The 14,479-nt window shown below is 43.2% G+C and overlaps 1 protein-coding gene across 2 annotated transcripts in view; it reads left to right on the forward strand.

Annotated features, from left to right (window-relative positions):
• SH3RF2 (SH3 domain containing ring finger 2) overlaps nt 1-11,562 on the forward strand; it is a 145,737-nt gene extending 134,175 nt beyond the window's left edge. For both annotated transcript variants that reach the window (XM_005558132.4, XM_073994520.1), the window contains exon 11: nt 8,237-11,562. The gene's annotated coding sequence lies outside the window, so the exon portion shown is untranslated. The remainder of the gene's footprint in view (nt 1-8,236) is intronic.
• Nucleotides 11,563-14,479: the final 2,917 nt, after the last annotated feature.

Raw genomic sequence — 14,479 nt, forward strand, 5'->3', positions numbered from 1 at the left:
CTAAGCCAAAACCTTAATCCCTCTTCTTCAATGGCAACTATCAACATGGTTGAGATTGGAGGGCATGGACAAATGAGATGTGCTGCTGAGCTAGCTAGGATGGGGATGGAGATGGAGGAGGGTTTATCACAGAGGGTCAAGCCCTCCCAGAAAAAATCCATGAGGTTAGGTCTTGCTGTCTCAGTAAGATAACTGAGAGTTTTATGCACAGAGAAATCCAAAAAGCAAATCTACCGCTGCTCCCAGAGTTACCAGACACAGCCAAACCACTTGAAAAAGAACTGAAGCTTGCAATGTGGTTCTGGGTCACTGACATCAAAACACAGTGATCATTTTGCATTCCCCAGGTCGCTCTGTCTTCGTGAGATTATTTCTGGTTTTGCCTGTCCTCACTCTAAATGATACAGAGCAGAGTCCCACAAGAAGAGGGATATGATTTCCAAAATGACCCCCACTTCCATCTCCTCTGCAGGAACAAAAGGGCTCAGAGAGCTGACATCTTCTTCCAGTGTTCCTTGCTGGTGTTTATCCAAAGTTCAAATGCAATTTCCTTTGGGGGTAGATACACACCCACATATGCAAGCTAATTAGGCAAACGGGGTCACTGCTGGATGGACAAGAGCTGCAGCCTGATAAGGACTAAAAGAATGCCAGCCAAGACCTAGGGAGAAAGGCAAAAGACATCTGCAGAGGCTGTTTTGTAACTGTGTGCATTTTGTGTTAATGCTCTTGGAATCAGTGCTAGCATGACCGACTGACTTGATGAGAGCCATTTTTGATGTCGGGGTTTGACTGCTGTAGGTCACACACGTCCTGGAGGCTAGCACCATCCTAATGACCTTCCCATGAGAATCACCACTCCCTGACCACCCAAGAGGATTGTGAAGGCTATTTGCATTCAGGAGACCCTCACAAATAAGTAGAAAGGAAGCTTGAGTCACAACGTACGGAGGCAGCTAAAACAGGCCTGGAGGTCCAAAAAGGAATTCAAATAAATAGTGCCTTCAAAAGGTGGTACCCAGATTCCTGCTAGCCCCATCACCACCTTCTCTCCAACTCTGTAAGAGATGTCTTATGTCTCTGTCAAGGAGAGGGTAGAGGACGACATTGCACAAAGAGGACATGTCAGTCACAGCTAGAGAGAGATAGCACTAGCTTCCATGACAAGGAATGAAACATCAGTCAGAAGGGGTGATACTGTTTTGAAAGGAAGGCTAATTTTAGATATCAGAACCACATTTCTAAATATTCTATTCTGCACATGCTATTTATAAGCTGAATTCTTTTTTAAGCTTAAGTTGTTTTTAGATGTTGGCAAGTTTTGGAGCTTAGGACTTCTTTGTTATGGTGGCCTCCAACAGAGAACTAAAAGCATCAGTCAAGGACCAGCTATGTTCCCAGTCCACTAGAATGTCACAAGATCTGGAGAAGTAATTAATATAATAGCTGGGATGATGAGATTTGGAAATGGATCACTTGGGGCTTTCTCACAGCTTTGTTACTGGCTATATTTCCTTTGGCAAATAACTAAAGAAACTTGGAAAAGTGACACATCCCTAGACCTCAGTTTTCTCATTTGTAAAATGAGGATCAGACCATGCACCTCCTAGTAGAGTTCTCAGCAGGATTAAACAAGTTCAGGCATGTCCAGCTCTGAGTACGATATTGGGTACATAGAAGTGTTCAATAAATGGTAGCTATTACCATTTATGTAGATGTAGTGGCACAATTCAAAACAAAGCACAACGGCAAGCTAGGCTCTATCAGACAGAAGTGAGAGGGGAGAACAATGAGAGTGTTTTAGTTGTCAAGAGAGCTTTGTGAAGAAGAAAGATTTTGAAAAATGAGCAGCACAGAGAAATGTGACGTGAAGAGGGGGGTGCCTGGACTCAGGAGTCACACATCCCTGGGTTCAAATCCTGACCCCACGTGTCAGCTATCTGACCTTGGACCAAGTTAACAAACCTCTCTGAGCCTTTCTTTACTTATCAGAAAAGTGGGAGCAATAATCAGCACTTCACACTGTGACTGGGAAAATCGAGTGAGGCGAGGCCAGATGTTGGTATGCAGAAGTGGACCCAGAAGTGGTAGCTGTTGGAGAAATTTGCAGGATGACATAGGCTTGAAAGCAGGATGAGCAGGAAGAATGCTAAATATAAGAATGGAATCTCAGGCCAGGCACGGTGGCTCACGCCTGTAATTCCAGCGCTTTGGGAGACCGAGGCGGGCAGATCACAAGGTCAGGAGTTTGGTGGCCTGTATGGTGAAACCCCGTCTCTACTAAAAATACAAAAATTAGCCAGGGGTGGTGGCGGGCGCCTGCAGTCCCAGCTACTTGGGAGGCTGAGGCAAGAGAATGGCGTGAACCCGGGAGGCAGAGGTTGCAGTGAGCCGAGATTGTACCATTGCACTTCAGCCTGGCGACAGAGCGAGACTCCATCTCAAAAAAAAAAAAAGAACAGAATCTCTTACTAGCTGCCATTCATTAGTTGTGGGCTAAATGCCAGGTACCTTGTGAATCCCTTAGAGGGTTTGTTACTACAGGGTTGCTAAGAGCCCAGTGGAGTCAGATGACCTGAATCCAAATACAGGCCCCATGTTTCCTTGCTGTGTCACCATGGCCAAGGCATTTAACTTTTCCAACCTGTAGTTCCCTCCCTTGTAAAATGCAGGTATTAATTGTGCAAAAGCACAATTAATGGTTTGGTGGGGATTAAGTGAGACAATGTAAATAGTCATTAGCACAGTGCCCAGCACAAGAAAATACTGTAATGTTCACTACCATTATCGTTATTTACATTCATTTTCTCACTTAATCTTCACAAGGCCCCCACGAGTTGTGTTATTCTCCCCTACGTATAGATCAAACAGCTGAAGCTCGGAGGATACATCACTTGTCCAGGGCAACCAGTAGCAAAGGTGGGCCGGCTCTGAAGGATGAGACATCCGTTTCTTTGTTCTCTGACCTTTCAGAGAAGCTGGTCAGTGGTGCCAGGGCTGGGGCAATATGACAACGATTTTAAAATGCATTTTATGCCGTAATCCTCGCCAATCTCTTCTCATCTGGTGGTCCCCACCACCTCACCACCTCATCTGCTGAAGGTTGCAGATTTAGGGCTGTGTGTACCCCCGGATACAGCCAGCAAGCACATTGGTGTTGCCCCTCTGGGTGCTTGCCGCTTCCCAAGGTTGACACGGTTTATGAAATGTCCATTCTAATTTGCAAATAGATCTGATACGGACATGCCTCCAGCTGGCTGGTGATTTCGATAACAACCCCTCCTCCTTGGTGCCAATTAACAGAAATGAAATGTCCCTGGCACACTTTGTAGTTCAGAAAATGCATGTACTGATTAAACCCCCGCTAGGCGTCCATTATGACCTATGGGCTCCAGGCAAGTGCTGCTCTCACTCCATCTCCATTTAAAGTCGCAGAATGTTTTCTTCCTGGGCAAAAACCAATGTCACTTCATTCATTTATTCATTTTTCATTCAACGATATCAACTGAGCATCTACTATGGGCTGTGTGCCAGGTGTTGTTCCGTACAGTTGGGATACAGCAGTGAACAACACGGATAAGGTTCCTACCTACAGGAAGGGAGTAAATGGTAAACAAGCAGGAGAATTTCTACATGTCAGATGTTACGAAAGAAACAAAGTGACGAGACAAAGAATGGCTGATGGGCATAAGCTATATTACGTAGGGTGGCCAGGGAAGGTTCTTCAAAGGGATGACATTCGAGTTGAGACCTGAAGACTAAGAAGGAACCAGACACGCAGCATAGTGGGAAGAGCAGGAACAAGCTCAACCTGTCCAGGAAACTCTCCATGGGGAAGGTTCCATTAACATTCTTTTTTTTTTTTTTTTTTTGAGACGGAGTCTCGCTCTGTCACCCAGGCTGGAGTGCAGTGACGTGCTCTCGGCTCACTGCAAGCTCCGCCTCCCAGGTTCACACCATTCTCCTGCCTCATCCTCCCGAGTAGCTGGGACTACAGGCACCCGCCACCACGCCTGGCTAATTTTTTGTGTTTTTAGTAGAGACGGGGTTGCACCGCCACTAGCAGTCTTTCATTTATCAAACATTTTTGATCATACAATGAACAATTGGAGAATAAATGAATTCCCTTTTATCCTGACAAGAAGGCCTGTCATAGGAAGGATGAACATAGGGAAGATGCTACTGGAGTTATTACAAACGGAGAGGCAAATGACCGCCCTTTTCTCCACCCCATTCCCAATCTCTAAAACAAGGGACTTGGCTTAGGCACTAGCATTCAGGACTGTGAGATCTTAAGAACTCACCTTTTAGAGGAATTGGCCCTCGTAGCTCTTTAAAGCAGTAACTATGCAGCAAACAAAAAGCAAACTGACATCTTTTAAAAAAAAAAAAAAAAAAAAAACAGCCAAAATGGTTGTTTGAAATTGTATACATGAGACATAAAATATCATTTCCTTTGTTATCATTAGGGTGTAGTTATTGAATTTCTGCACCCATTTACTCATTCAGAAAATACTTATTACTAGTTGTGAGTCTCTTCTCTTCCTCCCTTTAGCCCTCTGCCCTCTCTCTCTCTCTCTCTCTCTCTCTCTCTCTCTCTGTTTCTCTCTGCCCCTCACTCCCCCAACCTTTCTTTGGCACAGGATTTCAGAGCCCAGGATATAGATTTGGAACACCTGAGTCGTACCTAAAGTGTGACTTGCTGTGTGACTTTAGGCAAGTCACTTCACCTATCTGAGTCTCAGTTTTCTCATCTATATAAAGGGAATAATAATAGAAGACATCTCACAACACCATACAAAATAAACACTAAGGTATTATTATCTTTGTTACTGTCCATTATTATCCTTTGATAGATAGGAATGTAAAATTTACAGAACTCAACTTAGGAAACTGGGACAGGTTTTTAGGACAGAAGAAATTCTAGTAACAAGTGTGACAGCCACTGTTTAATGACCTGTTTCTACCTGTAGGATTTTCTGTTCTTTGAGATAATTATGAAGCAGGACCACAAGAAATAGCCTTCAGGAGGTATTTTAGTCCATAATAATAATTTTGAGCCAACAATTATAGAGTCCCTGCTATGTGTCAGACCCTGTTCCATGTGCTTTACTGATATCAAACATCGACTTATTTAAAACTCCCACAAACAGACAAAATAAATACTATTACTACTCCCATGTTACTGGTAGAAACTAAGGCCTAGAGAGATTAAGAAACTTCCATAGGGTCACAAGGCTAGGAATTGTGGGGTTTGGAAATAAACCCAGGCAATCTGGCTCCAGTCTGTGGCTGCTAACTGCTTTCCACCTCAGTTAAGGTAGAGCGAAAGGCCAGACACAGTGGTTCATGCCTATAATACTAGCACTTTGGGAGGCCAAGGCAGGTGGATCACCTGAAGTCAGGAGTTCGAGACCAGCCTGGTCAACATGGCGAAACCCCATCTCTACTAAAAATACAAAAATTAGCTGGGCGTGGTGGTGGGCACCTGTAATCCCAGCTACCCAGGAGGCAGAGGTTGCAGTGAACCAAGATCGTGCCACTGTACTCCAGCCTGGGGCACAAGGGTGAAATTCCATCTAAAAAAGATTGGATGAAAAAGTTATCTCCAGACATCAGGGGGGTTTGGTGATGTTTTTGTTTTTGTTTTTTACTTCAAATAGACTTGTCTTCTGAGTACTCAGTAAACAAAGAATTATTACCTGCCTAATCCCAAACCCTCTGGCTTGTAGACACAGTGCTAATAAGGGCTGCTACTTCATACCGCACAATGCCAGCCTAGGAAAAGTCACACCTCCTCCCATTGATGGGATTTTTTGGGTGCCTATTAAAATGTCACTTGATCTTGGAGTTGAAGTTCTTTCTACATCATTTAGCACAACCTGTAAGGTCAGATTAATGTGGCATCCAGCTTTCCCTTGGCAGTAACTTCCTTATTACTTCCCTGCCCCTGCACTTGTTCTCAGAAATGTTACATCACAATAAAGGTAGTTAAAAAGAGCAAACAAACCACTGCTACTCGCTTGGAATGCAGAAGCTGTAATCTGGAAGGGACATTCTCACAGCTGCCGACACCAAGACTGATAATACAGATCAAAGCCGCCATCTTTGAGCCCATTGTGATATTAACAGGGTGAACCTTCTCCATAGGAGGACACCCAGTATCAGCACTGGCACCAACCTAGGCACAGGGAGGAGAGGCAGGATATGTCTAAGGCAGACTGCCTTCCTTTTGAGGGCTAAAATTGGTGATAACCAAATGAAACCCCCGCCCATGTTCAGTGGTGTGTAGTGAAGACAACATAACTCCAAATCCTGTGTAATTTATTGACATGGTGAGACACAGAATGCATCCTCGTAATCACAGAATGCCTGTTTCTCCCGCTGAATGCAAAGCAGCCACCTGGAGCCTCTGACAGCTCTTACTTGCTGTTGTGCTGAGTGGAGCACATTAGCTAATGAGGAAGTGCTGCATTGCATTTGCAGGTACTGGGAGCTCAGAGCAACTCAGTTTTGAGCCCAAATGTGGTCGCCTGCTTGAAAGCTGGGGCTTCTCTGGTACATTGGGTCTCTGGAGCCACAGATCTTAGTTCTGCCTTCATAAGTTGGGAGTTTAGGTAAGATTCCCCAAATTGATGTGATAAGACTTCCACAAATGGCTTGTAAGATCTGACTGTTCCACACCACCCCCACAAAGAATCAGGCTGTGATCATTATTAAAGTTTCCCCAAAGAGAAAACTAGCCTGTTACATCAGCACGAGTCCCTGGACAGAAAAGAAATCAGGGTCTAGATGAAAGAAAATTGGACAGGAGATAGAAAATTATCGAACCAATTTCCCATCATCCTTTTAGCTTTCTCCTTTCCTCCTCCAGCATGGTTAGTTTGGACTTTATTTGTACTCAGAAGGGCCAAGAGCCATGCAACAAAGTCATAAAGAACGACCTCCTGTTATGTGTAATCAAACCACCTGCCCTCACCTCACAAGGCACTGCCAGACAGGTTTGGCTGCACGTTCCTCTGGAGCATCCTCAGCCTAGGAAGAGAAAGGAGGCGAGACATTGGCCAGGGAGGGGAGGATATTGATTCCATGTGTGAGGATCATAGGAATGCAGGTTGAGTTTGGTCATCAAAATACAATATTTGAGACCTCAGAGAAATTCTGGGGGCTCACGGATTTTAACTTTTTATTTTTGAAATAAATTCAGACCCACTAGGTTCCCCAAAAGTTAACATTTTACCAGGTTCATTTTTATTTTTTCTGGACCATTTGAGAGTAAGTTAGAGACTAAATGCCCACTTATCCCTAAACATTTCAGTGTATATTTTTTTAAAATAAGGATATGCTCTTACATAACCCTAATAAAACCAGGAAAATCAGGAAATCAATGTTGATATAGTACTATTAACTAGTCTACAGGTCTTATTCAATTGCCCTACTATTTTTTCAATTGGCCTATTTTCCCTTATAGAAAAATTATTTCACAAGTCTTTTCTAGGATCCTTTTCAAGACCACATCTTGCATGTAGTTGTCATACCTCTTTAGTTTCCTTTAATGTGGAACAGTTCCTCAAGATTCATTTTCTTACATGGTCTTGGAATTTTGAGTAGTATAAGCCATTTGTTTTATGGAATGTCTCTCAATATGTGTGTGTCTGTTATTTCTTCATCATCAGATTCAGGGTTTAGAGCAGGAGAAGGGGGTTTGGCAGTAACAGATGATAACCCATAGAACGAAATAGGAATCCCTGAGCCTATACTGATATAAACAAATAAATAAATAAATAAATATGGGAGAAGGAAAAGCTCTCCCTTATGGTCAAGTGACAACCTCTAAGTGTAAAAGGAATTATGGAATTTAAAAAAAAAAAACCATTTGGCAACCACTCAGTAACAATTGGTTCATGCAATAACCATGAATGAATATTAAAACTTGTGGATGAAAACTTGGAAAGTCTCAGAATATCTGCTCGCAAGATACTTATTAGTCACAGAAGAAAAAAATATCACAACTTTACAGTAGACAATCACCTTAACCAAAACACCAAAGTTAGCATCACCAGCAATGGGGAAACAGATACTGTGTGCCTCCTGATATGATGCACTCAGAAGAACACAGCATCTCTTCTGTGAGAAGATGACTTTCTGCCCAAAAGGTATAAGAATTCTGAAGAATTATAGTTCTTCCCAACTGCATTCGCACACAACAGATTCTGAAATCCTTTTTACTTTACAGAACCTGCTTTGGTCATCTTCCCAGGACGAGTTCCTGACAACTGGGATGCAGAAGACAGCAAACGATCTGCCGGGATGGAAACTGCTCAATAGAGAGTTTGTGGACTGCATGATATTCCTTGAACATCAGGGATGGTACAGGGATACCAATAGTCTGGCCTCCAAGACAGCAGAGTAATAGGAGGAAGAGCAAATCTGTCTTCACCCACAGTATTAATGGGTAGTGGGCCAGAATGGAGAAAAGCTAGCGAGTCATGTGCTGCTACAGGTTACACCAGACTCCCATCCCTCTGTTACTCACTGCTGTTGTCAAAGCCAAACTTTATCTTGCTAATTTCTCACAGCTTGGCACCTAACAAATGACAAGACAGGACATCCAATGCCTTCCAGCTCTGTGGTCTGGCCTGTCTCTCCAGATCAGATTTAGAGTGATGCAGCAGATGACATCATATTCTCTTTGGTGTTCAATCCGAAGAGGCCAATGCTTCAGCACAATGTCCCCTAGCCATCACCCCAGCCCGAATCCCCACCAAGCATCCTGCATCCCTCTGCCACATCTTCATTCTTTTCCATTCTGTCTTTTCCCCCGATACCTTCTGACCCCAGGGATTTCTAATAGAACATAGTGATCAAGGAAATAAAGACTTGGTACATAAAGAGTCTCAGACAAGAAAAAAATTCATGATGTTATATGAAAGATACCAAACTGTAATGCTTACAAAGAGGCTATTTCAAGTAGAAAGATATAAATATCACTTATAACCATGCATCCTTTATGTTCATAAATAAGTCATCATAAAGAACAAGCCATTAGAAGACATTCTACTCCTTGTTTTTTTTAAATAAAAAAGGCTATAATCTAAAATACAATTTTAAAATTACCTGTGCTAACCTGCAAGAGACATTGCTCACATAAATGAAATTCATAAATACCCTGATGTTATTTGAACCATGTATTTTCATCTTCTCCTCCTCTCTTAAGACATCAATAAGAATTTGATTTTTAAAAGCACATGCTGCTCTGATTATCAAAGACAATAACACAAGTGCAGCATCACTGGGATATGTTGGTTGTTTTAAAGTTCAGATCCTAATTTTACACTGAAGCATCCTCAGTTTTTCATTCAGCCCTGCTTGTAAACAGGAACCAGCATCAGCCAAACCAGGATCAGAGTAAGGATTGCATCTGTAGGTTACAGAAATATTTTCTTCTATGTGAAACTGTCACATGCAGGGGTTAAACTGGCAGCCATCTTTTAATGCGATGAATAATTTGGACTTCTTAGCCACACCCTTCTCTCGGTTAACCACAGGAGGAAGTGATAATACACCACCAGAAGCCCCAGAGTTCTGGCTTTATCTGCTACGTGGCAGGTGAGAAGGGAAGAGGTGTGATTGAGCACACTGGCTATTTACGCCTTGTCTTCAAAGCCCTCTTAGTCACATTTCCATCTTCATGCACTGGCTTCCGCCTTACAACTGAACAATAGGAAACCACCACTCCTAAACCACCACTCCTAATTTTTTTAAAAAACACGTCCTGTTTTTTAAGTCTCTGGGAACTTTCCACGAGGTATAGTGGAGGGTTTCATAAGGATTTAGCTCTTCCTTCGAACCTGCTTAGCCAGTAAACCAGATATTTTTTAAAACACAGCATACAGATTCCAAATGATCAAGGACCACAAAGTGTTGGGGATGTCAGGGAGGAGGCAAGGATGGGCTTGAATGATCACAAAGAGCCAACCCGGAAATGTGCAGTAGAATAGTTTGCTAATAGTGACATCTGAGTTTCATCTCCCGGAATTATTGTTTCTTATTACTACACTTCGGGTCAAGGGGAAAGGGTGTTAAGGGTAAAAAGAGGAAGGAGAAAATAAAGAGAAAAATTCACACCTCCATGGAAACATAAGCAGAAAAACTATAGACTCTTGTGTCTCTGCTTATTTTTTTAAGTATAGTGTTTTTAACAGACCAAAGAGAATCTCTATGAGTTAATATGTATGTGAATAATGTTTATAAAAGGGGTATAATGTGTTAGTCATTATGGAATATTGTATAAATAAACCTTACATATATAGCATACATAAAAAAATGATTGCTTAGGGCAGTGGACACTTAAGGACTTCCAAAATTTTTGTATCTTCATCCCAAAAAATAGAGCGTTCCAGGGCTGGCAACTTATTTCCTTAGTATATTCCACTGTAAAGCCAAGAGGTGTAGGGGCTTGTTTTCTGGTTTTGTAATTTGTAATAATCTGTATGGATTACTGTAATATGTCTGTTGCATGTGTGTTGGTGTTGTTTACCCATATGGAGTCATCAGGGATTTGTTCCACACTTTGTATCCTGGAAAACCAAAAGGAATTTTCATTTTTTTGAGACAGAGTCTCACTCTGTCGCCCAGGCTGGAGTGCAGTGGTGCCATCTCAGCTCACTGCAAGCTCTGACTCCCATATTCAAGCGATTCTCCTGCTTCAGCCTCCCGAGTAGCTGGGATTACAGGTGCATGCCACCTCGCCCTGCTAATTTTTTGTGTTTTTAGTAGAGATGGGGTTTCACCGTGTTAGCCAGGATGGTCTCGATCTCCAGACCTTGTGATCTGCCCACTCGACCTCCCAAAATACTGGGATTACAGGTGTGAGCCACCACGCCTGGTCTGGAATTTTCTAGTAAGAAGAAAAACATACAGAATGTGTCTTCACTGTTGGGTAACTCTCAAATTTGTAGCACTCTGAATTTTTTGTAAAACTGTGCTAATGGAATGCTTAATGTCAGAGTTATTGTCTCACTTCAATATCTAGTATTGGATAATGTTTCTCCTGGGAGCACAGATTTTTTTTTCAAGTCCTTTTTTCCTGGACTTAACATGTTCTTCTAGAAGACATCAGAAGTCATGACCCTAAGCCACCTCCCTTCAGGACCACTTTCTACCATCGGTTTTCAAAAAACTATCCACATGTTAATTCTGTTTTATGTTCTGTGATTCTGTGGTCGACTCAGTGCTTCAGAGTCCAGAGATTGACTTGGGTTAGTGGCCCTAATGAAGTGCTAAATTTTCTCTTTACCGCCGAGACTGATCAGAAGAAGCAAAAGGGGAAAGGGGGCTAGAGGTCCACTCACACCTTTTACATCAGACGAGAGGAGAACTGTGCCAGAAATCTGTGCATGAAACACCATCTGCTCTTCATGCAGGGAGGGGTCAACCGTGTGAACGTGTAGAGATTACTCGAGCCTCCTTTGCCAAAAACGTGCATTGTTCCCAGCTGTAAGTGTGTGAAGCCTAATACGTCTTTTAGCATGAAACAATAAAGTGTTTATTTTCATTTAATAGGTTGTTCCTCCGGCCTGGATTTTCTTTTTTTTTTTTTTTTTTTTTTTTTTTTTCTTTTTTCAGTAGCTGGTTTGGAGAGGGCAACACTTTGTCATAAATTAAATGTCAACAGTGAGCATTTGATTTCTCCCAAAGGGGTTTAGCTCCTGGCAGCTGCTCTGGACATCCAAAAGGGAGGGTTAGGAGAGGAAATCACTTTGTCAAATGGGAATTGCTTAGTTCCAGTGGAGGTAGGTGGAGAAACAGGCAAGTAACACTTCCTTTTAAAGCTGAGCAGGCTGAATTCACTTCCGTGGAGCAAACTCTGGTTTGTACAACCATGAGGGCCCTCTTGGCTGGAAGTCTTCTCTGCCTGATGAGTGCAAAGGTTAGGTGCACAGCCTCGAGTGCCTGATTTCCTGTGTTGCCAGCCGTTTAGCCTTGGGTAAGTTACTTAACCTCTCTGTGGTTCAGATCCCTTTTCTAGAAAATGGAGATATAATGGCACCTTTCTGAGGGATGTTAAGGATAAATTTCTTAAAACACGTAGAGTGATCTGAACAGTGCCTGGCACATATAAGTGCTTACTAATATTAGTATCTTACCACCTTCACAATGTTTACCATATCCATCTACCACCTGTGTTATTATTTACTTAAAATTCTTATTTTAATTGATTCAATTTTCTTTTTTGAGGTGGGGGCAACTTCATCTCTAGTATCAACTTTCATCTAGAATTTAATTTAAAGGAAAACTATATGTTCCAATGGTAAATTAGTATAATTTGGCTGGGTGCAGTGGCTTACGCCTGTAATCCCAGCACTTTTGGAGGCCAAGGCAGGTGGATGGCTTGAGCCCAGAAGTTCAAGACCAGCCTAGGCAACATGGTAAAACCCCATCTGTACTAAAAACGCAAAACTTAGCCAGGCTTGGGGGCACATGCCTATAATCCCAGCTACTCTGAGGCACAAGAATCACTTGAACCCAGGAGGTGGAGGTTGCAGTGAGCCAAGATCATGCCACTGCACTCCAGCCTGGGTGACAGAGCAAGATTCAGTCTCAAAGGAAAAAAAAAAAAGAAGGAAAATTAGTATAATTTGCCACAAATACAAAGTAGCCATAAAACAGTGATCACACATATTTACTGAGTCCATCCTACCTGCCAGGCAGTGTGCTAAATGTCTTGCTTTACAATCTTCATGCCCTACGAGGTCAGTACTATCACCATCCCACTTCCCGGATAAGGAAACTGAAACAGAGAGAGGTTAGCAAGTTTGCCTATGGTTGTATAATTAGTAAATAGAGGAGGCGTTTCAGGCTGCAGAACCCAGGTTCTTCGGCACTGTTTAGTGCTGCTGCCCTAACAAAAACATCTACCAAACATGGTAGATGGTCGCTTCCTAGGGCTGCTAAAATAAGTGATCACCAACTGGGTAGCTTAAAACAACAAAAACTTATTCTGTCTCGGTCTGGAGGCTAGAAATCCAGTACCAAGATGTTGGCAGGGCCATGCTCCCTCCAAAATCTCTGAGGGAGGATTTTCCCTTGCCTCTTCCAACCTCTGGTAGCCCCAGGCATTCCTGGGCTTGTGGCAGCAACACTCCCATCTCTGCCTTTGTCCTCACATACGTGTCTTCCCTCTGTGTCTCTATCTTTTCCCCTCTTCTTGTAAGGACACCAGTCATACTGGATTAGGACCCACCCTAATGATCTCATTTTAAACTAGTTACAATGGCAAATACCCTATTTCCAGATAAAATCGTATTCACAGTTACCAGGGGTTAAGACTTCAACATATCTTTTGGTGGAGGAACGGGAGGTGGGGAACACAATTCCACCCACAGCTGTTGCTACCTGAGGTTTTGAACCTGGGGCCTGAAGAAGATTTGTTAAGTGTTACAGAGGTGTTCAAGATGGGCACCAACCTGAGACTTTCTCCTTGAAACAATCAGACCTGAAGAGTTGGGACAAGGGAAAGACAATGGCTGATGTGTTTCAGTGACATTTCCAGCCAGTCCAGATGCTAACTAAAGTTAACCACCTCCTGCCCCATCCCTGATACTCCGAGGAAGGTGGCTTGACATAAGAAAGCCACATAACAACTCTTCCAGCTTCTCAGACATCTCTCATGAAAGGATGGCAGTTGGCCGGGCGCGGTGGCTCAAGCCTGTAATCCCAGCATTTTGGGAGGCTGAGACGGGCGGATCACGAGGTCAGGAGATCGAGACCATCCTGGCTAACATGGTGAAACCCTGTCTCTACTAAAAAACACAAAACACTAGCCGGGTGAGGTAGCGGGCGCCTGTAGTCCCAGCTACTCGGGAGGCTGAGGCAGGAGAATGGCATAAACCTGGGAGGCGGAGCTTGCAGTGAGCTGAGATCCGGTCACTGCACTCCAACCTGGGCGACAGAGTGAGACTCCATCTCAAAAAAAAAAAAAAAAAAAAAAGAAAGGATGGCAGTAGAAATCTGGAGGGGAAAATGCAAGCTTCCAAAACTCCAGCAGGAAAGGGGAGGCACAAAACTCACCCCTAGGCTGGGCGCAATGGCTCACGTCTGTAATCCCAGCACTTTGAGAGACCGAGGAGGGTGGATCACCTGAAGTCAGGAGTTCAAGTCCAGCCTGGCCAACATGTTGAAACCCCGTCTCTACTTAAAATGCAAAAATTAGCCAGGTGTGTTGGTGCATGCCTGTAATCCCAGCTACTCAGGAAGCTGAGACAGGAGAATCGCTTGAAGGCGAGATGGTGCCACTGCACTCCAGCCTGGGTGACAGAGCCAAGACTCTGTCTCAGAAAATAAACAAACAAACAAACAAGAAAACTCACCTCTAGATCTGCTTTATATGGCTGTACTGAAATAGCAAATTCAGACAAATGATAAAGTCATCAACAGGGACATGTGTAGAGAAAGAAGAACAGTAGAGACAATAGGG

Source organism: Macaca fascicularis, chromosome 6 (assembly GCF_037993035.2).
Source record: "Macaca fascicularis isolate 582-1 chromosome 6, T2T-MFA8v1.1".
Taxonomy (NCBI): Eukaryota; Metazoa; Chordata; class Mammalia; order Primates; family Cercopithecidae; genus Macaca; species Macaca fascicularis.